The following is a 27,500-nucleotide window of genomic DNA, read 5'->3' on the forward strand; positions in this document are numbered from 1 at the left end:
CTAGAGTTAAAACATTATAGACAAGTATAGTCACTCTCACCGTGTACATAGCCTATATACAACAATAGTATGTAGGTAGAGCAATGAGTGACACTGACTGTTACAGTACATGAAAAAAACAGAATGTTGGTTTCAGTTAGGAAAATAATATCCAGAAAGTTAGTGATGCAGAAAGCATGAGAGAGTTAAGAATAGAGGCATTACAGCCTGAGCAGTAGTTTAAGGATATGGTATAGAAACAGAGAAGGAGTTAGGAGAGACTTAGGATCTTGCAGACTGTGAGGGAGTAAAATGTAAACTGCAAACGGTCAATACTATAATTTGGGTAAACTTCAATATATTCGATAAAGCAGCAAACCACGTCAAAACAAGAACCAAATTTATTTCTGCAAAGCTTTCGGTCAAACATCCTTCCTCAGTGCATATAAAAAAAACAAGTAATACATACATTTTAAATAGGAGCACCATTAAATCACATCTCAGCCAGCTAACCTATCACACACATTTTTCCCCCCAATTAAATTTCTAACAGTAATAAAATACTACTTAAAATCTTAAAATTCTACGTTTAGTTTCAAACATTATAAATCTACAAAACTTCTCTCTGTTTTTTTATTAAAATAGGCTTTATACTAACCACACTGTTTATACCTGGTTTGTAGACTGCCCTTAACCTAACAATCCACTCACATTCTCTTATTACCAAAAAACTGTTCAAATCCCCACCTCTAACACCTATGGTTACACTATCTATCACTCTAAATTTAAAATAATGCCTACAGCTATTATCCATTATATGTTTACTTAATGCATTTGTACCCATGTTCCTTCTGATATCAGATTTATGCTCCACTATCCATTCCCTAAGTTTCCTAGTGGTCTTTCCCACACAGAATGATGGGCAGGCCACACACGTGGCTAAATATACTACTTGAACTATATTACAGCTTGCATAACAGTGGAACAGAAACCCTTTTTTTGTTAATGGATGTATAAATTTATTTTCTCCTTCATAAATATAATCACAACGACTATAGTTAAAACATTTGATTGTACCTGTTTTACTAGACGGACCTCTTGTTGTCATCTGTTTAAAATCTTTACAACATAACTTCATCTTCAAGCTTTCTGAATTTCTATATGCAAATAAAGTTTTTTATCCTATTATTTCCCTCAGTTCAGGCATTGCCATTTATATTGTCCAGTTCTTTTGTATTATTCGTTTCACTTCCTCCGTGTTTAAATTATAAAAGTGGTGACATACCTAATTACATTATTTTTTCCTTCTTTTTTATCTAATTTTAATTGTTCTATTCCCAAAAATTGGTTGTTCTATTCCCAAAAAATGGGTTATACTTAACTAATCTCCCACTAGTAAACTTCCTTATACATGTCCTCTACCATCTCAGATTTATAGCCATTTCTTATAAACTCATCCACCATCTCCTTAATTTGTACTTCAAACTTTGTATCCTCTGTATTAAGTATACTTGTCCTAATGATTTGTGCCTTTACCTTTAAAAGTATGAGATGCATGCATGCTACCTCTATTTACGTATCTGCTAACATGCTCTTCTTTCTTATGTATGCTAGTTTCAATATTCCCATTCTTTTTCTATAACTCTACGTCCAAGAATACCATTTTATCTTTTGAGGTTGACATTTTAAATTTCAGGAAATTAGTGGTTGTGTTCAAATAATCCATGTAATCACTTAGCTCTTGCAAAGTTCCACCCCAAATCAAAAAACAGGCATCTACTGTAAAATGTGACAGAAAAGGAGGATGAGGCTAGTGTGGAGGAAGAGCTGAGTATTAGGCAAGCTTAATGCAGGAGTAGAGCCATGTATTTTTGATGATGATTTTTTTTTTTTTAAAGAGACTTTGAAATGGGATAGGCCACACATAGACCTGGCAGCTAGAGGTAGTTAATTCCATAGTATAGAGACAGAGTATGAATACAGAGAGTGGTGACCTGGTTTTCTTGTGGATTTTGAGATAGTTAAGCGATTTTTGTCTTCTGATTGTAGGTATCGATTTGGTGTGCAGGATGTCACTAGACTGGCTAGTGCAGGGCAGGGAGAAGGCTTGAAAATAAGGTTGTGCAAGGTGGATAAATTAATAAAGGTAAGTTGGTTGAGGAGTTCAAGACAGTTCAGTTCTAGTAGTGGTTTACAGTGGTGTGTGTGATATTTACAGTTTTTGGCAAATTTTGCAACTTTGTTGTAGCACTGTTCCATCTTGATTAAGGCAGAAGTTTGTAAGTTAGTTAGGATAGGGGCACTATTAAGAAGGGAGAGAAGTAAAAATGTTTTTCCAAGGGTAGTTTTGGTTGCTGTAGTAAAGAAATGTATACTTCTATACAAAAGAGTCCCATTTTTGATGAGTTTTCTTTATATTTTGCTGCATATGGTGGTCAAATGAAAGTTTACTATCAATGATAACTCCTAGAAGTTTGATTTCCTGCACTGTTTTCTATGACAGTGTTGTCAGATGCAAGGATGTTGAAATGATCAGTAACATGGAAGGTGTTTTGGGGCTGAAACAGTACTAGTTTAGTCTTCTTTGGATTAAGAAAGAGTTTGGCATTTCTTAGCTAGGATTTGACTGCAGTAAAAGACTGCTGAGTTTTGGAAGTAATTCTGGCAGTGATTGAGCAGTACAGATTATGGTGGAATCATCAACATATTGAATAAGGGTTCCAGGGTGAGAGGCAGTGTGAAGGTTGTTTGTGAAAATGCTGACGAGCAGGGGTCCGAAGATGGAGCCTTGAGGGACTCCAGTAGGGTTGTGAAGAAAGGGTGAGAGTTCATTGGACCATTTCACTGCTTGTTTACGATCTTTGAGGTAGCTCTGAAAACATTTTACTGTGTTATGTGAGAAGCCTAAGTTACACTGTGTGTTCAATAGTAAGGGGTGAGAAACTGTGTCAAAGGCCTTGGAGATATCAAGGAATACTGAGGCTGTATAGCATCCTGCATCTCTGGCCTTGTTCACTGTGTCTGTAAAGGGTACTAGAGCTGTAGCTGTGATGTGGCTGGGTCGGAAGCCATGTTGGATTTTGGTTAAAAGATTGTTTTGCAAAAGGTACTGCATTACCTGCCGATGGATACCTCTCTTGAGAATTTTGAATATGGGTGACAAGATGGATATAGGACAGAAGTTGGATGGTTCAAAAGAGTTGCCTCCATTGTGGATGGGGGTGATGTGAGATTGTGGTAAGTGGAAGATTATCAGCTGAGGTGGAGCAGGGTTTTAGTTTTTGTAGCAGTTTCTTAAAGGTGTCAGTGTGTAAAGGGCTGAAATGAGAATAGGGTTTGTATGATATTTTGTTGAGTAGGGGGGTTATTAATGACAGGGTTAGAAACAGTTGATGGTATAGGATTGGTGTCTGAATAGGCTGTAGGTTGAGGAGGTCCGGTATTAGTTAGTAGGTCTGACATTGATTTTATGAAGTGCTTGTTAAAGTTTTCAGCTATTTGTTGTGGAGGGGTATCAGGTGATGGGGTGTGCTCTCTGTTTGATCCCGGGTTAAGTGAAGAAGATATGGAGTGCCAATTTTTTTGAGGGGATTGATTTTATGCTGAAGTTGAACCTGGGAACAGTATGACTTCTTATCTCTGTTGATTAGTTTTGTCACTTTGTTACATAGTGTTTTGAAATGGACATGATTTTGTTCATTTCTGTTTAGCTTCCAGGTTGTCCAGACTAGGTCCCTTTGCTTCATCAGATGTTGACATTCCTTAGAGAGCCATGGTGCTGAGTTGTTTTTGATTCTTTTTATACGAATGGGAGCTAGGGAATTAAGTATGTAAAGGAAGGTATTATTAAAGTACAGTACAGCATCATTAAGGGGTAGTCATTTAAGGGGTGTCCAGTCTATTTCATGTAGGAGATTGTTGAATTTATGCTGACAAAAATTAGTTGAATTCCTAACTGAGTTTACAGTGTGTACTCTTAGTTGCTTGCAGTTTGTTGTAGGGGAATAAGTTGGCAGATCATCTCTCAGGGAGCTAGACAGTGTACCAGAAGAGAAGTAATTGGTGAGGTGGGTTACTAGGATCCAGTCTAGGGTGGATTGGCAGGGAAGATCTTTGCTGTATCTTGTTGGAATATTGATAAGCTAAGAAAAAACATACAGATTTATACTATTTGTGGGGTAGTTGAAAGTTAGGTTTTGCCAACCTATATTTACGGCTCCTAAGACTACTGTTTCAAGGTTTATTGTTTGGGATGTCCATAATAAAATATTTTCCAGCACTGATATAGTATGACCTGGTGAGATATATAATACTATTATGCAAATTCTTTTTGATGTGTTGAGGTTCAAAAAGGAGATTAGTACCTTAGCATTAGAAAAGATGGGTATATTACTGGTGTAAGGTGTGATGTAGAGGGATATAGAAGGGCTCTCCCACCCCTTTTTTTAGATCTATCTCTTATGGTTATTGCAAAGTTTGGAGGTATTATTTCAGAGTCTTTTACATTGGGGTGTAGCCATGTTTCAGCAAGGGCTAGTAAGTCAGGTTTATTTTGATCAATCTAGGCATGCAGTGGGGCTATTTTATTACATATAGTTACTCTTGTGGTTAGGATTAGAAGGTGGGGACTGAGGTAGGATGTATGTCTCCACATTTGAGTAGACGGGTAATGAGGATTGAGTACGATGGGAAGTGTTTTTTATTAATAGGTGATGGCACTGGTGTCACGTGTGGATTCATAGGAGGTGAGGAGGCCAATTTGTGGCTTGAATAATATGGGAGGGTATAGGGGAAAAGCTGGCAGGTGACATGTGAGAAGCTGAGTTATTCATTGGGGAGATGGTTGGAGGAGATTGTTGAGGTGTATTAGTGTGTGGCGGTATGTGAGGATACAGTTGTACCAAGACTGAGAATTAAAAGTAAAGAAGTTAGGCAGGTTAGAAGGAGCATGTCAACTGTGACAGTGGGTTTAAAAATAGTAAAAGTGGTATTTATGTGTTAAAATGTAATATCAAGTGGAAACAGATATGTATGCTATCTAGTGATATGTGAGCAACTTAAGGTTCATAGGTTCATACTAGGCTATCTGCCCAAGGGCATTTATAAGCTTAGCCCAGAGTTTTGTGGCTTTCGCCACCCCTTTAGTTTGAAGGAAACTATGCCCATTATTTTGCTGTGCCTCTGTCAAGCAGTGACACTGAGGTAATCCCTGGGGTATATTTGCGATCTCCCATCCATTGGTCAAGATTTCTCTTGAACAAGGCCAGCGAGGTGCTCTGCCTCACATGTACCGGGATTTTGTTCCACAGCATAGGGAGTCTCTGGGTGATGAATCTGTCCCTCCAACACGTCCTATTAATAACCGTGTCCAGGTTTAAGTCTCCCGCCCTTGTAGTTTTCAGGGATCTAGATTTTTTGAGGTGAAGCATGTTCATCAATTCTGGGTTGGACATGGCCTTGTATGTCAGGCACAGGTCACCTCTGACCAAACGGTAAGCGACTGAATAGAGCTGGAGTTCCTTCAGTCGGGCAGCATAAGACATATTTTTGAGGCCCTTTATCCTTTTGGTGAGGAACTTTTGGGGCCTTTCCAGCTGCTGCAGGTGTCGGGTCAGATACATTCCGAATGGGGCATTGTACTCAATCATTGGTCTGATGAGTGATGAGTACAGGGGGACGATGACCTCCCTTGATCTAGATGTGAATCCCTTCACGATCAGGTGGGCAATGTAGAAGGTCTTCCTAACTACTTTGGCAACGTGAGTGTCAAACGAAAGGTTACTGTCAACCTGGGTCCCCAGATCCCTGATAACCTCTTCTGTGCTCAGTGGATTGCCACCTATATGGTAGCTAGGGGTAACCTTGTTTTTCCCGAGGGGTATGACTATGCATTTCTTGGCGTTTAACTTTAGGTCATGGCTCTGTCACCAGTTATCCATGTCTATGAGACCCTTCTGAAGGATAACTGTGTCAGATGTATTCTCGAATATGGCGCCCAGTTTGCAGTCATCTGCAAATTTTGTCAGCCATAACCCTCCTGTGTTTGCTTGTACTTCTGAAAAGTAGATGCCGAACAAGAGTGGGCCCAGGACTGAGCCCTGTTGGACACCATTTGTGACAGGCTTTGAGTCTGACATGGCGCTAGCAACTCTGACCCTGTGAGTTCTGTCACTTAGCCAGTTTGCAACCCATCTTGTGACGTATGGGTTTACATTTAAGCTGATGAGTTTTTCAATGATACCTGAGTGGGGTATTGTGTCGAAAGCCTTTGCCAGGTCAAGGTAGGCTGTGTGGACTGCCTTTCCCTCATCAATGGCCTTGGTGACTGTTTTGAAGAAGTCAACCAAGTTTAAAAGGCATGATCTGCCTTTGACAAAGGCAAACTGGGTTGGATCCAAAGTCTGCATGTCCCCTATGTCTTTATTTATGAGTTCCATTATGATCCTCTCCATAGCTTTGCAGATCAGGCTTGTCAAGCTGATGGGACGGTAATTTCCAGGGTCGGTGGAGGCACCGCCTTTGTGAAGTGGGACCACAGTTGCCGTGCGCCACTCCTTGGGTACGTATCCTGAGGTGAGGCTAAGATTAAACAGCTGCCCTAACTGCGGGTTTAATTCCTCATTGAGTTCATGGATCACACAGCCGGGGACACCATCTGGTCCCATGGATGCTGTGTTTTTCGCCTTGGAGAGCAGTTCTCACCTGAGCGTTAGAGATGTTTGGGGGCTACAATCCTCTGGTATAGATATCTCTCCTTTTGGGGGGGAGAAGTTTGCACTGAACCTGTCAGCCAGTATGTTGGCAATGTCTGTAGGTTCAGTGATTTTTACATCATTTTTAACTAATTCTGAGCATATCTGGGAGTTTCCTCCCAGGTTTCTAACATAGCTAAAGAAGGCCTTATGATTATCTTTTGAGTCCTTAGCGATTTTTCTCTCAAAATTTGCCTTGGATGATTTTATGAGAGCTCTTAGTTTTTTTACTTATAATGATCAAAGGTGTCTTACCTTTTAAGGATTTTGCTCTATCTTGTAGTAGCTTCCTCCTTTTGTTGTAGAGCTTGTTTATGGCTGGGGTCCACCAGACTGGACGCTTGCCTTTGGTACAAAGAGTCTTTGTTTTGTTTGAGATTGCCTGATCCATGCCGTCCTGTAGGTGCTGGTAGAAGGCATTTGTAAGTGATTCAGCGGTTTGAGTAATGTTTTCTGCCGGCTCGGGGGCCTTAAAAGAGACCACACTAGTCTTTAGAAGTGTGAAGTCGGCTTTTGAGAAGTTCTTCACTGTGGTCTTTTTTATCTCAGGTGGGGGCGGGATGAGGACCTCCAGTGAGATTAGTTTATGATCTGATCTCACCAGTGAGGGGTATACTTCCGGTGTTGAGCATTGTGACCCCATGTTCGTGATGATGAGATCAAGTATGTTTTCACCTCTTGTGGGGATGGTAACTAGTTGTTCCATGGCATTTGAGTTTATGAACTCTAGGAACCTTTGGGCTAGAGTGTTGGAGCTTGAGTAGTGATCCCAGTCTATATTAGGGTAGTTGAAGTCACCTAATATGATGGTGTTTGGGGATACATTTATCCCCTCCAGTGTTTTCAGGAAAGCTATGTGAGGTTCCTGAGTTTGAGAGGGTGGCCTGTAACATGCTACAAATTGCACAGCAGTCTTGCCTATGGTTAATTGCACCTGGATGGTCTCCGATGCATTGTGCGTTGCCACCAACCTTGAGGTGTGGGTGTCCTTGATGAATATGGACACCCCCCCTCCTTTCTTGGTGGTGTCCGGATTTTGGGGCCGGAACGCATTATATGAGGTAAAACCTGATAGTGCTGGGGTGCTCTCAGGAGCCTTGAACCAGGTTTCAGTCACAGCACAGACATCGATGTTCTCCATGCTGAGAAGGGCCTCGAATGTGTGCATCTTGAGGTTGAGACTTCTGGCATTGAGCAGCATTACCCTTAGTTTTTTTCCTTTTTTGTGTTCTAGGGTGGTAGGTTTAGAATTTGAGCCTTGCCTAAAAAAGGCACTATGGGGGTGGCAAGAGCCTTTGCCAATATCCGGAAGCCCAGGGGTGACAGGTGCAAGCCATCCCTTGCGAAGCAGCATGGCTTGTCCAGCATGTCATCCCAGGCAGACAGACATTGGATCCCCTTTGAATGACACCAGAGTTTAAGCCAATTATTAAAGCTGATCATCTTATCTCTGTATTGTGGCATCATTCTTGGTGAAGGTAGGATACTGCTCAAGGTCAGGGTCATACCTGCCGGGGCTACATAATCAGAGAGCTCCGCAATGTCTCTTTTCATGTAGTCCAAGAAGGTACGTCTCAGGTCGTTTACACCAGCGTGGACAATGACTGAGTTGTACTTGTACCTGCTGTTGAGAGACCTGAGTGCTTGCGTTATGTGGCGGATTCTAGCGCCCGACAGGCAGCTTACTGTGACCTTCTCCTTACTCAATCTGGTGAGCGGGACGTCAGTGTGTCTGACTATGGAGTCACCAATGACGAGTGTGTCTGGCATTGTGTTTGGCCTTAAGGGCTGTGACTGTTTGGCACACTGACTATGTGGTCTATGTGTTTCATGTGTTATGTCCTGAGGTGGCAGTTGTTTGGGTGTCTGCTTTGGTGGCCTCTGCTGTTTTGGTAGATTTTTGATCAGAGCCTCCGAGTATGTCTTTGTGTGTTTATGTGTATGATTTGAAGTTGTGATAGTACTATGTGAGACTGGGTATGTGGTGTGTGTGGTTACCTTCTCCTCCTGTCTGGTCTTGCCAGTCCTATGTTGAGAGAGCTCAGCCTCCAGTTTGGCTGAATAGTTGCATCTCTCGCATGTATTTGTGTTTTGTGGGAGAAGGAGAGGGTTGCCTGTGTACATGAGGCAATTGTAACATTGCCTCAATATTCCCAGGTTCACTAGCTGAGCAGGAGAGGACACTAGCAACTGATCCCTCGACATGCTAGAAGGAATAGACAAAAACTTAAAAAAAGACTCCGGGGGATGTGGGTGATCGAGAAAGGGGTTTTAGGCTGGTGGGGTACTATGTATAATAAAAGTGCTATATCAAGGTAAAAAAGTACTTTAGGAGCAAGTGCTAGGCTTTACAGATAGAGAATAGTCTACTTAGGAATCAAGTAGAGCTGAACTTTTTAGTTATAGGATACGCTGGTTTGATCAGTAGTACAGTTCAAGGAAGGCTGTTTTAAGGGAAAATTTGAAGAGTGGACTTTAGGTAGCCCGAATAGTTTAACCTTGATTAACCGCCGCTGCTCTTGTGTGCTCCTGTGGCAACTCCACGCTAAATCGCGCTAACGCGCGCTTTAGCATGCTTTATAGCAGGGGGTTGAAAAGAGCTAGGAATTGACCCAAAATGGCCAATGGACTACTAGTTTCTGGCTTGTACCACACCGAATTGGACGAATAGGCTGCTCAGTGCTTCCCACTCCCACTGGTAAGCAAAGAAGCTTCCCTTTGCCAAATATGGATATGGAACAGTTTCAGGAACCAAGACAAAGCCCAGGGATCAGCAAACTCTGATACTGGACTATTCTAGTTCAGCAAGGTGGGAAAACAAGAGATATTTTTTTTTTCGGACAGAGAAGAAAAAACAGTCAATAAATGCTATGAATCGGCTAGCACACTTGAGTGTGTAGCCTACAGATACAATTTGCAACAATTAGAAACTTTAAAGTGCAAAAACAATTAAACAGTTAAGACGCATAAAAATCACTTAAAATGCAGTAGAAAACAGGCGAAAATGCAGTCGCTAGACAATAAACAGTAGAAAAGCCACAAAAATTGTACTTATATCAGGAAAAAGTCACTCTTTTGCTCTCTGCTGCTTGAATCACTCTGCAGGACACCACGAGGAGCTGTGCTGAGTTGATATCAAGCTAAAAAGGTGCGCTTTAGTGTACTTTATAGCAGGGGGTTGAAAAGAGCTAGGAATTGACCCAAAATGGCCAATGGACTACTAGTTTCTGGCTTGTACCACTCCGAATTGGACGAATAGGCTGCTCAGTGCTTCCCACTGGTAAGCAAAGAAGCTTCCCTTTGCCAAATATGGATATGGAACAGTTTCAGGAACCAAGACAAAGCCCAGGGATCAGCAAACTCTGATACTGGACTATTCTGTTTCAGCAAGGCGGGAAAACAAGAGATATTTTTTTTTTTTCAGATAGAGAAGAAAAAACAGTCAATAAATGCTTTAAATGCTATGAATCGGCTAGCACACTTGAGTGTGTAGCCTACAGATACAATTTGCAACAATTATAAACTTTAAAGTGCAAAAACAATTAAACAGTTAAGACACAGAAAAATCACTTAAAATGCAGTAGAAAACAGGCAAAAATGCAGTCGCTAGACAATAAACAGTAGAAAAGCCACAAAAATTGTACTTATATCAGGAGAAAGTCACTCTTTTGCTCTCTGCTGCTTGAATCACTCTGCAGGACACCACGAGGAGCTGTGCTGAGTTGATCGGAAATGTTTTGACTTCAAGGTAGGCTTTGACACTTTGGTTAGGTGTTTTGCCTTGTGGTTTGTGACAAGGAGGGGTGGGGGAGATGTGATTGGTCAGTAGTAAACTTATGGTGCAATACTAGTTTCATGTGCATAAAACAGAAGAAATTAGAAGTTATGTACCTACCATAACGTTCCATGTTAGTTGTCTTCATCTCGCCTTCTTCTTGCTGGATGGGTTAGGAGCCGATCCTCGGCTCGGCGGACTAGCTTTAGCTCGAGAACTCCTTTACCAGCCCAGCTCGAAGGCAACCCTATATCCCATGATGCAAGGCGGAACTACCTCAGATCTCGTTTGGCAGCTAACTAACCCTGCTAAAAACTTATCCTAATATAATAAGGAACCATGGTTCCTAAAAGAAGTCCTCATAACAATGCTCCAGAGGAAGCAATCTAATAGGAACTCTCCAAGATCTGTCCAGGCCAGGGGAAGGAGGGTGGGGCCTTAAGAAGATGAAGACAAGACATGACAACTATGGTAGTAGGTACATAACTTCTAAATGTTAAGTTGTCAATCTCGCCATTCTCTTGCTGGATGGGACCGTCCTAGCACCTCCCGGTGGCTCAATGGAACAGACTCTTGAGAACAGTGGAACCAAAACTGGCCCTATCTCTGGAGGCCAAATCCAACTTGTAATGAGACACAAAAGTATGAGGCGTGGCCCAAGTAGCTGCTGCACAAATAGTGTCAATGGGAAGTCTATCCTGAAAGGCTACAGAAGTGATAGACTCCTGGTCTAATGAGCTTTGGCTTAGAAGATAGTTGTTTGCCCCTTAGAGTACACATAGGAAATGGTGGAAGTCAACCATCTAGATAAGGTCACTTTTAGATACTGGAAGACCCAACCTGCTTCCTGCATAGGAGACAAACAATTGGTCTGATTTTCTAAGTTGTTTAGTCCCTGTAGAGTAGTATCTGAGCTGACGATGAACATCCAAAAATGCAGCTTCTGTTCAGCTCTGTCAGAAATAGTAGGAAAAGAAAACTGGTAGATCAATAGATTGGTTAATATTGCTTGAGATACACCTTGGGAAGAAAGGAAGGTTTTGTCTGGTGCGAAACCCTATCTTTATAAACCAAACATAAAGGCTTAAATAATCACAGAGCCTGGGAATCAAACTCTTCTTGCTTGCTTGCAGAAGTAACAGCCAAAACAAAGCTCTTCAAACTTGGAAGGAACAAAGAGCAAGAAGGAGAGGCAAAGGAAGGAGGTAGAATGGAGAATTAAATTCACCATTCATCCGGAGGATTGGGAGATGTTTCACAGGCTAAAAAGGAGAGAAAAAAAGACTCAAAAAAAAAATGATGATGTATGTTACATGACACATGATCCCTGCAAGCCAACAAGCCAACATGAATTTGGAGCCATTTGTGCTTTGACTGTAGAACCTGTATGAATGAACCTGAAAAAAATCCAAAACATCCAAAATAAAAACAGTGAAGGGAGGAATATTGATGTGATAATAAATATTTCGCGCGCCCCATTAGAAAACGCCTAGTGGGCGACTTTAAAGAAAGCATAGACAGATCTAATAGACTGAAAGAAACTAGAATGTCTCTGACTGAGTCAGAAGAGGATGGGGGAAGGGCTAGGAAGGACCAAGAGAAAATGTATGGAGCTGGAATAGAGAATGCTGGCTCGGTGCTGACCGACTGGTGAATCGGGTCTAGGATGCAGGGCTGGGATGCCAGGGAAGCACCCAGAAGGTGATTCATGTAGAGGGATACCAAATGATTCGGAGCAATCAATGAGGAATGAGCTCTGATTTACTTTCAAAATCAGTGGCTTTGAGAAATGACTTGTGGAAAGGAAAGTCCCGAGGAGAAAGTCGAATAGAGAGCTGGGGCCAACTCTGGGTTAGGGAGGCCTGGGTCGGGTTGGGGTGTGTGCTGTGTAGAGTGAATAGAAAAAGATGCTGCTGTTTTGAGGGGTAGCGAAAAACAAGGGTGCCCCACTTTTCGATGAATGAGGTAAACTACAGACTGATTGAATCTGATCCGACCACCGCAGGAGAAGTCAGGAACAGAAGTGCTTGGCCTGTTATCCAATAGGTTGGACCTGCAGGGAGATATTTGCTATCCATCGAAGGGCTGAGAAGAGAGCATAAGTGATGCCAAATTCTGAGAGCCGAGGGAGTTGGGATAGGAGACCCGCGGTCGTCTGTTGTTGTGGTCCTGTCACGGACAGTCGGTCCTCAAGAAGTACTCCGGGTGGGCTTTGGGAAGAAAGTCCTTGCTGGTTTGCAACGTTATTACTGTGCAGTCCATCCGTGGTGACCACAGCAACCAGGTGGTATTCCTATGGGCATGATATCCTGCCGACCATCCTGCTCCTGACACCAATGCCATGAGCTGCCCCGGGTCCGCAGATGAGTCGGGAGGGAGGAAGGGGTAGCATCTGTCGCACAAGAAGAATGAGATCACTGCATACCCACCATGATGAGATCTAAGTGCGAAGACTGCAAGAGAAAGATACTCATGGCGGGATCGATCAACATACACTGACTGCAACATAGGCTGCAGGCATAAGAAACAGAAGCTGAAAACCATTTTCTGGCTGTCCTGATGTTGCATTAGCTCTTAGAATCTGTTGCATTTTCACTGTGCTTAAATGTTGCGATGTAACAGAAGCTGAACAAATGTTTTTTGTCCTAACATTTTTGACTTATTTAACTTGCTAACATTTTGAAAGTATTGAACTCTGCTTCATACAGGCAGGATAGATTTTCAAGCAGCAGCAGAGAGAGGATTTTCGAATTCACCAAATTCCTCAGGTCTGCGGTGATGTAAGGTGTAATCGGGAGGAGGCAGCTGATCCTGATGAAAGGGAGAAAGAGCCAGCTCGTCCAAATAAGGAAACACTTGGAATCCCAGCGGTGGAGACCTCCTGGGGGCACTGAAGCCATGCATGAGGTGACACGTCTGGGGCTGCAAGGAGGCCAAAGGGCAGTGCTCTGAATTGGTAATGACTGGCTCCCAGCCGAAAAGCTGAGAACTTTCCTGGGCTTTCTGAATCTTGCCAGATAGTATTGATCCTGAAGGTCTACACTTTTAGTTGCAAATGCATCCGAATCTTGACTTTTGGGCTCTCGTGTTCATCCGAACCTGGCCTTTTTTCAGACTTCTTTTTGACTTGTAGTTGAAAATTGGGTCTTGGCCAACCCGCCAATTGGGGACCCGGCACTGTTGGGAGTAGAATCCGATCCTACTTGTTCGTTTCCTGTTTAACATCCGACTTTTCCCACTTGTTCTAAAACTTCTGTGATGGAGCAACCTTTCCCCGGATTTCCTGTGCAAAGGGGATCCCGCCGGAAATGTCAACCTTCTCTTGTGGATGGGAAGGGGATATAAGCAGGAAACCCCTACATCTTGTGATCTGGATTGCCAGGACCCTGGGTACAGCTCTTTTCCACTGCTGACAAGGGTGGACAGAGGGGCAACTGACCCCTGGATGCCTCCAAGAGGCCCCGAAGCCTAGGGGGTCCTCGGGATTTATGAGGATGGCCTCTAGGGGGGAAAAAAACTGGGCCAACGGCAGAGGACCTCCTTGGTAAACCTACCACATCTCCCCCCTTCTGACCCTTTTACTATGGAACCTTCTGCCTTCCTGGACTTGGTGTATGGTCTAGAAAACGGATTTCACATCAGCATCCAGGCTTAGAGTTTCACCGCGAACACCACAGACTCTCAAAGGGGTCCAGCTGAAAGAAACTAAGCAAGTGGGTCGCCAAGGTGTTGGTGGCCTTCTTTTCAAAGCCGTCCGCACCATACAGCAAAATCTTTCCTGGGCTCGCTGAATCGGCTCCTGTGCTGTTGAGCATTGCTTCCATAAAGCTCCATAAGATATAGCCCGGTGAGGTGGAGTCTTATCCTGGGCCCAGATAGCTGGCTGAGGCCCTATTTCTACATGCCCAGCAGAATGAAGGATCCTTGACTAGGAGTTGGGTTGTAATTGAGCGAGAGCAGCTGAAGGGGTGAAGTGACATTGAAGCAGTTCCCAGCGAACATCAGGTCCTAGAATCCTTGACAGGAATCCGCTTTCATACTGAAGCCTGGGTCCTAGAATCCTTATTAGAGCCGCTTCCAGGCACTGTCCAGCTCCGCCAGACCTCTTCTTAGAACATGCATGGACAAGGTGGCATCCACAGAAGAACCTTGATAGGGAACCCACTCATGGGAATCGGGAGCCGGATGGTCTCCTGGGCCACGGTTCCGAGGGGTCTGAGCCCACGCGAGCCCGATAGGGGACCTGGGAGGGTGGGAAGCCTCAGGTCTCCCGGAGGTGGGCCACTAGATCCATCAGAGTCCAGGTGGCACTTCACCAGGAGCTGGGGGGTGGGGGGAAGGCCAATTCTGTCAGGAGGAGTTCCGCTCGGAGGGAAATTCCTAGGGGGGTATCAACCCTGGGGCTGGGAACCCCTGGGCCTCATTAGAGTTTGTATCAGGATGTAGTATCTCAGGGAGTCTGACAACCGAGAAGGAGACGCTCCAGTGGCTCGTGCCCCAGGACCTGCAGGACACCTCAAACCTCTCGGGGGAGGGCTGGTGCATCAGGGCACTGGGGCGAGGAGGAGCTGGAGGGATGAGGAAGGGGCAGGCACAAGGCCTCCAGGCTCCTCATCTGAGAGGCTCCTCCTGGGCTGCGAGACAGGGCACTGGGCCAGGACACTCCTCATCACTCAAAGAGGAGAGAGAGAGAGGAGGCAGACCGCCTCAGAAGCTCCGAATGGGCGGCTCCAAGGAGAGAGGGAGTTCGGAGCTCGGAGTCGCGCCGAAGCTACTGCCCAAGGGGCCCGGAAGAGGAGCCGACGTCGGAAGGGTCCCCCCACTCGAGAGCTCCGGAGAGGATGGATGGTCGACGTACCGGGTCCCTCGCCGGAAAGTCTCAAGGAGGAGATCGAGATCCCGATGATCCCGTGTGGAGCGAGTCGCCATCTCGCGAACAGGGAGGTGGCCGGGTCCGAAAGGGCAAGCGGTGGAGCATTGGAGGGAATGGAAGAATTGGGCTGAAGCCGGGTCCAGCACTTGTCCACGTTGGAGCCAGACATGGTGGAAGATCCTGAAGATCGAGATGAGCCGAGGAGCCTCTCCAAATCGTGGGTCGGCTTGAGTGGAAGATCTTCGAGCAAGACCTGATGCTTCCTCTGGGCCCGAGCCGGGAGGAAGCCAGCCGAATCTGGGATACTTAGTATCGGGCTCCGCCTGATGCATGATGGCCGGGCGGTGGCCGGGCCGGTCCCTTGCCAGATGGATGGAGCCGGTGACGGGCGGCGGAGCGTTGATGCCTCTGGCCAGAGAGGCGAGCCGGGCAGCACGATGTCAGGGGGGACGTATGGCCGCCAAGCACAAACTACTTTGCAGAAGAAGCCGGTGGCTTAGCGCCCTTACCAGGGCCCGGACGGGGGAGCCAAGTAAGGAGGCTTTGGTGGCTGTAACTAGCCTGGTGGGTTTGTTTCTCTTGGTGCCCAGCGCTTAGCCGGGAGAACCTGCAGGTCACAACATCCTTTCAGGGCAGGAGGGCAGTCCCTTTCACACAGGACTTCAGCCTCTGAAAGGTGCATTTTCTGACAGCACTAGTCACAGTATAGAGCAAAGGCCCGCACAACAACAGGATATATTGGACCAGATCCGTCACAGACACACCACGCACTACCACCTCTGACAGGAACATTTTCTGATTCTTAGACATCCTAACAGGATAACTTTCCAGTCCCCACACTACACATCCTTAATCCCCACAGACACACACAGGAAGGAAACACATGGGGAATCCAGGGCTTCAGACAACAAGGAAGGGAATAAAACTATATTAAGGCCCCTGACTAAAACTTATTTAAAAGGAAGGAATAGGGCTGTACTAAATACAGGCTAACCTGACACTGAAGGGAAATTAAACCCCTAACTAACTTATTTCTCTTATTAACCAAGAAAAACTTACCTCAGCTGGCAAAGGAGACCTCTTTCGCTAAGCGGCAAACGAGATCTGAGGTAGTTCCGCCTTGCATCATGGGATATAGGGTTGCCTCGAGCTGGTAAAAGGAGTTCTCGAAAAGCTAAAGCAGGCCGAGCCGAGGATCGGCTCCGAACCCATCCAGCAAGAATGAAGGCGAGATTGACAACTTAACATAGGTTGTAAACCTGGATTTAATGTAAGATAGTTTGAGGTGGTGATTGTATTGTGATGCTGACGTACAGTAAGATGCAAAGAATTATAGTAGGGGGATAAGAATTAAAGTTAATGGATGTAAAGGAAAGCAGATATGTTTGGTTAAATAAAATTGGGTAAAGTGTGAATTAAATGTGGGTGTGGACAAAGTACAGATGTATATAACTAGATAACAGGAATGAGAGGAAGTGGCTTGCTTGATATATGAGCAGAGGTGCTGGGGTGTGTGGGATATGGGGGCAGGACAAGGCAGGGGAGTGAAGTGAACAGAGTGGGAAGACCCCACCAGATGGTTTACCACCAAAAACAATCAGTGAGGTAGAATGTACATGGATACAAAGAAAAGGCCTCTGAATTCTAAATAATTGACTTGAGTCACAACATTTAATGTTATGGGCTTTTCAAAGTCTTTCCAAGGATATATTACACTAAGAGTAAAATATATTAAAGTGTTAATTTAGCTTTATCTTCAGTAGTAAAAGGTCTGTGAGCGTGAGTGAGTAAATGAGGGTGGGATATCCTTCCAGCAGATTCAACACTACAAAACAGAACACACTAAGGCATGACTTAAATTAAGTTACTAGTTTGAGTCCTGGAAATTGCCTTACATTAGGTTTAACTCAATGTACTGTTCCTTGTGAACTTTTACAACTGTGGGTGAAATTCAGCTGTGAAAAGTTTTAGGTAGTGGGATATGACAACTTTTGCAGCAGCAGTAGTCAGACTTACAATGTGCTTGGTTTACTGGGGAGATAGAGAGGTTAAGTTAATAAGGATTGCTTGATAGATCAACTAGATAGGTATAGTACTATTTGTCTATACTCAGCCACATTCAGTAATCATAGGAGGTTACTAGGCTAATGGTCCTGGGCCCCTTACAAGCCTAGCCAAGAGTTTATCCCGCAAAAAGAAACCTCAGTCAGCATCTGTCGCCCCTGTCAATGAGGATCAAATGTGAAACCCCAAGGACAAATTTGTGGTTTCTCATCAAGGTTGCGCTTGAAGAGGGTCAGCGAGGTGCTCTGTTTGACATGTATGGGAAGTCTATTCCAGAAACAGGGCAGCCTCTGGGAGATAAAACCTGTTTCTCAAGCAAGTTTTGTTGACATGGCATATTAGATTTAGGCCTGTCGAGTGGGTAATACACGAGGAGTTACTTACACTTACGGACATGGAGCATCTCTAGTAGGGCAGGGTCTGACATTGCCTTGTAGGCGAGACATTGACCTCTGAGTAATCTGTATGATACCGAGTAAAGTGATAGTGATTTGAGCCTGTCCAAATAGGACAGATGTTGGAGGCCATGGATTCTCTTTATGAGGTAATTCTGTGGCCTTTCCAGTTGGTGCAGGTGTTTGGAGAGGTACATACCAAACAGGGCACTATACTCAATTAGAGGCCTAATGAGGGAGGAGTACAGAGAGGTAATAACTTCCTTTTTTTATGGATGCAATCCCTTTACTTAGGAGATGAACCAAGTAAAAGGCTTTGCTGACCACTGCCGCCATATGATGTTCAAATGTGAGATTGTTGTCAACCTGAGTATCCAGGTCTCTCACCATAGGCTGTGTGCTTATGGGGTTGCCGTTGATGTGGTAATTAGTAGGGCTGTGTTTTTGCCGAATGGTATGATAATACATTTTTTGGGTTTAATTTAAGGCCATAACTATGACACCAGTTATTTGTTGCTGTGAGACCCTCTTGCAGTATGTTATCATCATTTAGGGAGTCAATGACAGCACCCAACTTACAGTCATCCGCAAACTTGGTCAGCCACAGGCCCTCTGTCTTTACCTGGACCTCTGAGAGGTAGATACCAAACAGTAGGGTTTCCAGGACAGATCCATGGGGACACCACTAGTGACAGGTCTGCTGTCGGAGGAGGTGGTGCTAATTTTGACCTTGTGGATCCTATTGGTGAGCCAGTTGGCCACCCACCTGACAAGACAGGGATTTACTGGAAACACGGTGTAAATGGCAAAACAACACACAGAAACAGGAGAAGATGCCACAATAGTATCCTGGGTGGCGGATGCCAAAAAATACGCCAAAACAGATGGAGAAGTAACCTTGGCAAAAGATGTAATAATAAACCACGCTGCTCAGAGCAGCGTGGTTTATTATTACATCTTTTGAAGACAGGGATTTACGCCAAGTTGTGTTAGCTTTTTGATGATGTCTGAGTGGCAGATTGTGTCAAAGGCCTTGACCAAGTTAAGGTAAGCTGTGTGTACCAACTTTCCCTCATCCAGGGCCTTGGTGACAGTCTCAAAGAAGTCAACCAGGTTAAATAAGCAAGATCTGTCCCTGATGAATCCCAGCTGGGTGGGGTCAAATGCTTAGAGTCTGCCTACGTTCTTGCTTATGAGATCCATAATAAAATGCTCCATGGCTTTACAGATCAGACTTGTTATGCTAATCAGCTGATAGTTTCCAGTTCTCCACTCTGCTGGAATTAAGTCTGTAATTAGGCTGTGGGAGCACAATGGTGAAGCTAGTTCTTGCTGGAGATGGTGCAGAATACAGCCTGGGATAGGTACCATGGACGCTGTATTCTTTCCTTTGAATAGGGCCTTTTTACACTTGATTTACAGAGATGTGAGGTGTGAAACAAGTATCAGGGATGTCGAATGGACCTTTGGGGGGTAGGGGGTCAAGTTTGCACTGAACTTATCAGCTAGCAGGTTGGCTAAGGCAACAGGATCAGTGTAAATGGTACCATTAAGTACTAATTCGGAACAAACCTGGGCTTTGTCATAGAGGTTCCTGATGTAACTGAAGAAGGACTTGTGGTTTCCCTTTGTTTCAGAGACTAGTTTCAACACATAACTGGCTTTGGAGCTTTTTACTAGTGAACTAAATTGCTTGTTGAGGCTGAGGAGGGAGTTTTCCCAATTTGGAATTTGTTCCTTTTTATCCTTGGACAACAGTTTCTTCCTTTTGTTGTAAAGCCTGTTGATAGAGGATGTCCACCAGACAGGTTTCTGTTTCCTTAAGGAACAGGTTTTAGTTCTGTTGGGTATGGCTGAGTCCATGGAGTGGTACAGGTGATTACATACTGCACTGGCGTACTGTTTAGGATAGTTGCCTGAATCCTCTGAGGGGAGCGGTGTAGTGAAGCTACTGATACTCTCCCTTAGGAGGTTATAGTCAGCTTTTGAGAAGTTTTATAGCCTGGTTATGGCTGGGAAGGGGTTGAGTGCAAAAGGAACTTTGAATGAGACAGACCGATGATCTAATCTCACCAGGGAAGAACATACTCTGGGAGTGATGCAGTGGTCAGCCATGTTGCTGAGAACAAGTCCAGAATGTTATCTCCCCTTGTGGGGGATGAGAGAAGCTGGTCTAGTGCATTAGAATTTATGAAGTCAAGGAACTGTTGGATGAGTGCATTAGTGCAGGAATAGTTCACCCAGTCTATGGTGGGGTAGTTGAAGTCACCAAGGATCAGAGTGTTAGGGGGGTACCTTGATGGAGTCAAGTAGGTCCAGGTAGGAAGAGTGGGTGTCCTGAGTCATGGAGGATAGTCTATAGCTGTCTATAACTTGGATAGGTGTCTTGTCAACTGTCAGTTGCACCTGGAGTAATTCCAGTGTGTCATGCTGGCAAACCAGTCTGGAGGTGTGCCTGTCCTTAATGAAGATAGAGACTCTACCACTCTTAATCTTTCTGACCTCATTTTGGGGTCAGAAAGTGTGGAATGAGGTATAGCCTGGCAAGGCAGGGGTGCTCTACGCAGCCCTGAACCAAGTTTCTATGACTGCACAGACATTGGCATCTTCCAGTGTGAAGACAGCCTCCAGTGAGTGCATTTTCAGGTTAAGGCTCCTAGCATTAAGCAGCATGACTTCAATTTGCTTTTTGACAGATCTTTTATGTTGGAAGACTTGTCTTTGGGACATAGCCTAAAAAAGGCACAATGGCGGGGGGCAAGAGCCTTGGCCAAGATCCGGAACCCCAGGGGTGACAGGTGGAGACGACCTCTGGCAAAGCATTAAGACCTGATGACCATGTCATCCCAGGCAGACATGTATTGGATTCCATTGGAAAGACACCAGAAACTAAGCCAATTGTTGAAGTCAGTTATTTTTTGTTGGCATTATGGTATCATTCTTGATGAAGGTACGATGCTGCTTAGGGCTGGGGTCATACACCTGCCTGGGACACATATTCTGAGAGCTCAGTCATGTCTCTCTTCATATAGCCCAGGGAGTAATTCACATCAATATGGACAATAACAGAGTCATACTTGTACCTGTTGTGGAGAGACTTAAGTGCTTGCGCGATGTGGCAGATTCTGGCACCTGACAGACAGCTGACCGTGATCTTCTCCTTGTTGAGCCTGGTGAGGGGGCCATCAGTGTGTCTCTCTAGTGAGTCATCAATGACTAGTATGTTTGGTTTATAGTTATGCCTTATGGGCTGTGTTTGTGACACACTGGTGTGTTGTCTACTGTGTATGATGTGATTGCTGGTATATATGAAATGTTTGTATGTTTTGGGGGCCTCTGTTGTTTAGGTACGTTTTTATTGAGGACGCCTGCATAGGTGTGTGTGTGTGTGGTGCTTGGCTCTGTGACATGGGTGGTGTGGTGCTTGTGGAGGCAATCTGCTCTGTCAAGAGTACTGACTGTGGCACAAGACAGCATGGATTCCAGCTTACTGATGTAGATGCATCGCTCGCAAGTAGAAGAATTATTTGCTAAGAGAAGAGGACTGTCCGTGAACATGAGACAGTTGCTACACTGTCTCAGTATGCCCATGTCGACCAGACTGGCAGGAGAAACTGATGGGAATTGACCAGACATAGTGTTCTGAATACTTTGTGGACTTATGGAGAGCAGGATATGATAAGAGTTTTTCCACAAGAGTGTAGACCACAAAAACCCTAAATGTAAAATAACCGGTCTGAAGCACGAGTGCCAAAACCAAAACCAAGATGCCTAGAACAGCAGACAAATTTAATCAAACCACTAACAAGCAGTAATAAATGCAGAATAAGATCACCTGAACACTTAAGAGCACATAGAAAGTACAGTTTTATACCTACCATAAATGTAGATGTCCGATAGGTATGCATCTGCAGTCATAACATATGGGTTGTCCTGCCTCAGGCAGCCCTTCGGTCGGCCGGATTCCAAAGTCTGGGTCTGGCCTCGGCTGATGTCGCACTTTCCCCGACGTCAGAGCTCCTGGGGTATAAAGGCATCAGCCGACGCCATTTTCCTCAGTTTTTCTTGCCCAAGATGCCAGGTGCCCTCTAGGAAGGCTGAATTTGTATAAATGCTGAAAAGTTCCAAACATTATCAAATTATATACATATATAAACAAACAAATACACCATAATAGATTCCCCCAGCTAGCTGAAAGAGGGGTAAGCACCCTAGGAATACCACAGAGGGGAAGGTGGGTGGGTAATCCTGACTGCAGATGCATACCTATCGGACATCTACATTTATGGTAGGTACAAAACTGTACTATGTCCTTCAAGGATGCATCTGCAGTCATAACATATGGGTAGAATACCATAGCCAATCTTGGGGAGGAGGAACTAAGAGAAGGATGGTGTAGTTAAGATCCCCTGCAGTACTGCAGTTGCAAACCCTGCTCGGGATCTGGAGTATAAAGGTAGATTGTAATGCTTGGCAAATGTATGCACGGAGCTCCAAGTAGCAGCTTCTAAAATGTCCTTGGTAGCCACCCCCCGTAGGAAAGCTGTAGTGGTGGCTGTGGCCCTTGTGGAATGAGGCCTGATATTTTCAGGAACTGTCTTTCCATGAAAGGAGTAGCAAAAGCGAATGCAATTTCGTATCCATTTTGAAATTGTCTGTTTGGAAATTGCTCTTCCTTGCACCCTAGTTGCATATGCTACAAAAAGCTGATCAGTTTTTCTGTTGGTTTTAGTTCTGTCCAGATAGTAGCGTAGTTGTCTGTGTATATCCAAGGAGTGCAAAAGTTTTTCCCCTTTGTTCTGTGGGTTAAGGAAGAACGTAGGCAAATGTATAGCTTGGTTCAAGGATACCCTGGATACCACCTTTGGCATGAAAGTAGGATTGGTTCTCAGTGACACTCTATCCTGGTGAAAAATAAGAAAAGGCTGCACTGCCATTAATGCCAGTAACTCGGATACTCTTCTTGCTGAAGTGATTGCCAGAAGGAATGCAGTTTTCCAAGATAAAAACTGTAGGTCTGCTGATGCTGCTGGTTCAAAGGGAGGTAGTGTCAATTTTTCCAGCACAAAATTGAGATCCCATGCAGGTAGGGGGGGTTTTCTTGGGGGTTTTACATTTTTGATCCCCCTCAAAAATTGTCTGAGCAGAGGATGTGAGAAGATAGGTGGATCCATATTGTATTCTGCTGAAATTGCTGAAGCATGAATCTTAATGGAGGAGTAAGACAGGCCATTGTGGAATAATTTTGCTAAGTATTCTAGGATGTGTGCTAGGTTTGCCACTGTGACATCCGTGCCCCTTGATGTGCTCCAAGTGAGAAATCTGTTCCATTTAGCTGAGTATGTCTTTCTTGTGGAAGGTCTGCGAGCCTCCAGGATAATGACCTTCACCCTCTGAGATAAAACAGTTTGGTTGGTTTTTAAGGAATTTTCCAGGCAGTTAGCTTCAATGTTTTCAAGTTGGGATGCAGGGTCTTGAAATTGTTCTGCGTTAGAAGAAGAGGCCATAGGGGAAGAGGCCATGAATTTGTCTGAGACATGCTTCTCAGTAGCGGGTACCAATGTTGTCTTGGCCAGTCCGGAGCTATTAGTATCACCTTTGGCTGTTCTTCCCTGATCTTCAGTAGAACCTTGTACATCAATGGGAGAGGTGGAAAGGCATATACTGTTAGGGCATTCCAGCTGAAAGAGAGAGAGTCCACCTTCCAGGCTTGTGGGTGGTATATCCTTGAGCAAAATTTCTTCAGTTGGTGGTTGAGTGGGGAGGTGAACAGATCTATCTCTGGCATTCCCCATTTTTTTGTTACGAGTTTGAAGATGTCTGGATGCAGCATCCATTCGTGTGCATCCGTGGTAGTTCTGCTTAAGCTGTCTGCTAGTGAATTTTCTTTCCCTGGTACGAATTTGGCCTGCAGCTGGATATTGAGATTCAAGCATAGATTCCACAGATTCATAGCCATCCGGCATAGAAGGTAGGAATGTGTTCCTCCCTGTTTGTTCATGTACCACATGACCGTGGTGTTGTCTGTCCTTATTAATAGATGTCCTTGTTGGAGGAAGAGTTTGAATGCCTCGATTGCATGCCTTACTGCCAGCATTTCCTTTAGGTTTATGTGCATGCTTAGCTGCCCTTGAGGCCACAGGCCTTGGATACGTTTGTCCTCCATGTGTGCTCCCCATCCTCGGTCTGAGGCGTCCGTGGTGATGGTCTGCCTTGTTTTTGGTTAGTTGAAAGGCAACCCTCTGTTGGACTGGCAGGCCTGAGCCCACCACAGGAATTCCTTTTGAAGGCACTGAATGATTGGTATCATGGTTTCTAGACTGTGACTGTGTTGAGACCATACATTCCTTAGGTACCATTGTAATTTTCTCATGTGCAACCTGGCATGTGAAATCAAGATTATGCAGGATGCTATGTAACCCAGGGCCTGCAGGACTTTCCTTGCAGTAAGCTGAGTTTGTCTTGTCAAAAACATGAAGTAATCTGGAAGTTGTTTTTGTTTTTCTTCTGTGAGAAAAGCCATCTGAGTGATTGTGTCCAGATCCGCACCCAAAAAGGTTATCCTTTGGGATGGTACTAGTCTTGACTTTTGGATGTTGACTGTGTATCCCAAGGCCTGTAGCAGGTGTATGGTATAGGCCAAGTCCTTTAACAATTTTTTCTTGTTGTCCGCTTGTATTAGGCAGTCGTCCAGGTATGGATAAATTTGAATTCCCTGAAGTCTGCAATGTGCAATTACTGATGCCAGGCATTTCGTGAATACTCTGGGCGCAGTAGATAAGCCAAAGGGCAATGCTGAGAATTGATAATGCTCTGATCCTGCAAGAAATCTTAGGTGTCTTCTGCAATCTGGTCGGATAGGGACGTGCAGGTATGCCTCCTTGAGATCTAGAGTCACCAGCCAAGACTCCTTGCCCAACATGGGAAGAAGTTGCTGTAGGGTCAGCATTTTGAATTTTGGCACAATGAGATATGTGTTCAGTGCGGACAGGTCGAGAATAGGCCTCCATTGGTTTTCTTTTCTCGGTACGAGGAATAATCTGGAGTAAAATCCTTGGCCTTGTTCTGTAGATGGTACCATTTCTATAGCTTTCATCTGAAGTAAATTGCTGATTTGTCTTAAAGCCTCTGCCTTCTGGTTTGGTGGAAGGTTTGGCATTCCGCTTCTTTTTGGCAAGGTGTGGAAGTGAAACCTGTATCCTTTGTCTATTGTTTGCAATGTCCATGTATCTGTTGTAATGCAATGCCAGTTTTTCGAGAATAAAGCCAGCTTTCCGCCCAAGGGTGCTTCCAGTTGATCCCTGGTAGGCGGAATCAGAGTCAAGTCATTGGGTCTGTCCTGAGGTAGTGGTTGTAGTTGTAGCTGTTGCACTACTCCTCTGGTTGGCAGGCTGCCACTGACGGCCCCTGTAGGAACCCTTTGATTGACCTCTGCCTCTAGGGTGCCTGTTCCTGCCCCTCTGTGCTCTGGAGGTGTCTGGAAAGGACCAATTCTTTGTAGGCCAGTTTCTGCTGAACCTCGGAGGTTGGACTTGCAGGAAATCTTTTACTGTCTGCACAGATTTTGCTTTTTCTTCAACTTTCTTTAGAATCTCCTGTGCAGGGGAGCCAAATAAATTTTGTTTCTCCATTGGAGCATCGAGGAGTTTAGCCTTGACATGGTCTGGCAAAGATTGCTCCTTCAGCCATGCATGCCTACAAATTACTGCCCCAGTCATAGCTGATCTAAATGAAGCCTCCAGTGCATCATAGCCACATTTTAAGAAATGATTACTGACCTGTTGTGAGTTGTGTACCAAATCCTGAAGGGATTTAGGGTCTAAAGGTTCAGGAGAAGAAAGTTTTTTATTCAGCTGATCTAACAAAAATTCTTGGTACTGTAGCATATGGAATTGACAGTTTAATGCCCTGGCAGAAAGAGTAGCAGATGTATAAACCTTTTTTCCCCATCTCTCCAATGCTCTAGACTCTCTTTCAGAGGGTAGGGGATTTTTGGCAGTAGCAGCTGCCACCCCTTTAGGGCCCTGAGAAATAGTTTCTGGGTCTGCAGCATGGGCTTTATACAGGTGGAAATGAGAATCCGGGACCCTGTAATATCTGTCAGGTTTGGCGGGGGCCCGAGGAAGAGAATCAGGTGCAGTACTGACATCATTGTACACATCATCAATTACAGTTAAAACAGGGGGTATAGCTAAGGGCCTATGCTGGGGCAAATGCAAAAAGGTCCTTAATCTTTTTCTAGAATCAGAGAAATCCTGGCCCTGCCATTGAAAGTGCTCTCTCATGGAGTGTAAAGTCTCCCCAAAGGAAAATTCTTCAGGGGGAGAGGCTGAAGGGATAGATTCTTCTGCATCTGAGTCCTCATAAGGCGAGTAGGCCCCTTCCTGGTGGTCTGACAAATCAGATCCATCCGTGGAGTATTCAGAGGAGTGAGGTTCAGAGGGTTCAGTCCTGGGCCTTTTGTCTGAAGGAGGTTGGGAGGCCCTGTCTGGGTGGGGCTGGGAACCCCTAATTAAGGATATAAGATCCTCAGCAAGACTGAGAATCTGTGAACTAGAAGCAGGCCTCTGGGATGCAGATTTAGCAGGCAAAGCTTTTGAAAGTTTAGCAGCTTTAGCCCTGGAGAAGGCCTTAATAGACATTGAAGCTGGGGGCCTAGCTGTCCCACGTGCAGGGGTAGAAATGTCCAAAGGTATGGTTTCGGACAATTCCTGACCACAAGCTTCGGTAGGTAGTTCTGATGCCGACTCAGCCGGGGCCTCTCTGGCCTCGGTGGTCGGAAGTATGGTTTCGGTAATAGGAATAGCTGTGGACTCGGTTTCAGCCGAAACCGAGACACTCACGGTAGGCCTAGCCGTGGTTTCAGCCGAAACCGCTGGTCGCGAGTGTCGGTCCTTTTCCTTGCGTTTTTTGACCATGTGCGTAGTCGGAGTCTCCGACGGCATTTTATAAGCAAAAGTGGTACCAAAAAATTCCTCTGCAAACTCCGACCGACGTCTAGGAGTCCGTCGGTTGAAGGAGGAACAGGCTAAACAAGCTGATACATCGTGGTCTGGGCCTAAGCAAGGAAGGCAGTAAGAATGGAAATCCTTATGAGGTATTTGTTTCCCACAAGTTAAACAATTATTTACTTTGTCTGACATTGGCTGAGGCAAGAAAGAGTCCCCAACAGGGTACTTAGCTTTTTTTCGAAGTCTTCGGTAGCTGAAATCTCTGGATCTGACCGACCGGCACTTGCGAACAGCTTCTGCTTCGGGCACCGCGCGGCAAGAAAGACTGAGGAAAATGGCGTTGGCTGATGCCTTTATACCCCAGGAGCTCTGACGTCGGGGAGAGTGCGACATCAGCCGAGGCCAGACCCAGACTTTGGAATCCGGCCGACCGAAGGACTGCCTGAGGCAGGACAACCCATATGTTATGACTGCAGATGCATCCTTGAAGGACATCAGCAAAATAAGGTAATACAGTAGATAGAACACAGTTACAGTAAGAGCAGCTGAATGTTTGGCAAACAAGAGTAGTGCACTATATTTCACAGTTGTGGATTTCTGCTTTCTAGCCTTTAAACAGGAAAATAAGGAACAAAAGTAAAAAGGCTGGAAGGAAGCATTCAGGTCCACAAATTTGTTTGCTTTTGTGAGTTATTTGGGGACTACTTTGTT

At 44.8% G+C, this 27,500-nt stretch overlaps 1 protein-coding gene across 1 annotated transcript in view; it reads right to left on the reverse strand.

The window, feature by feature from the left end:
- GFM1 (G elongation factor mitochondrial 1) overlaps positions 1-27,500 on the reverse strand; it is a 1,399,365-nt gene that overhangs the window by 642,930 nt on the left and 728,935 nt on the right. The gene's annotated exons all lie outside the window — the stretch shown is intronic.

The sequence above is a fragment of the Protopterus annectens genome, chromosome 4.part1, assembly GCF_019279795.1.
Source record: "Protopterus annectens isolate FY-2018-M chromosome 4.part1, PAN1.0, whole genome shotgun sequence".
NCBI classification, from domain to species: domain Eukaryota; kingdom Metazoa; phylum Chordata; order Ceratodontiformes; family Protopteridae; genus Protopterus; species Protopterus annectens.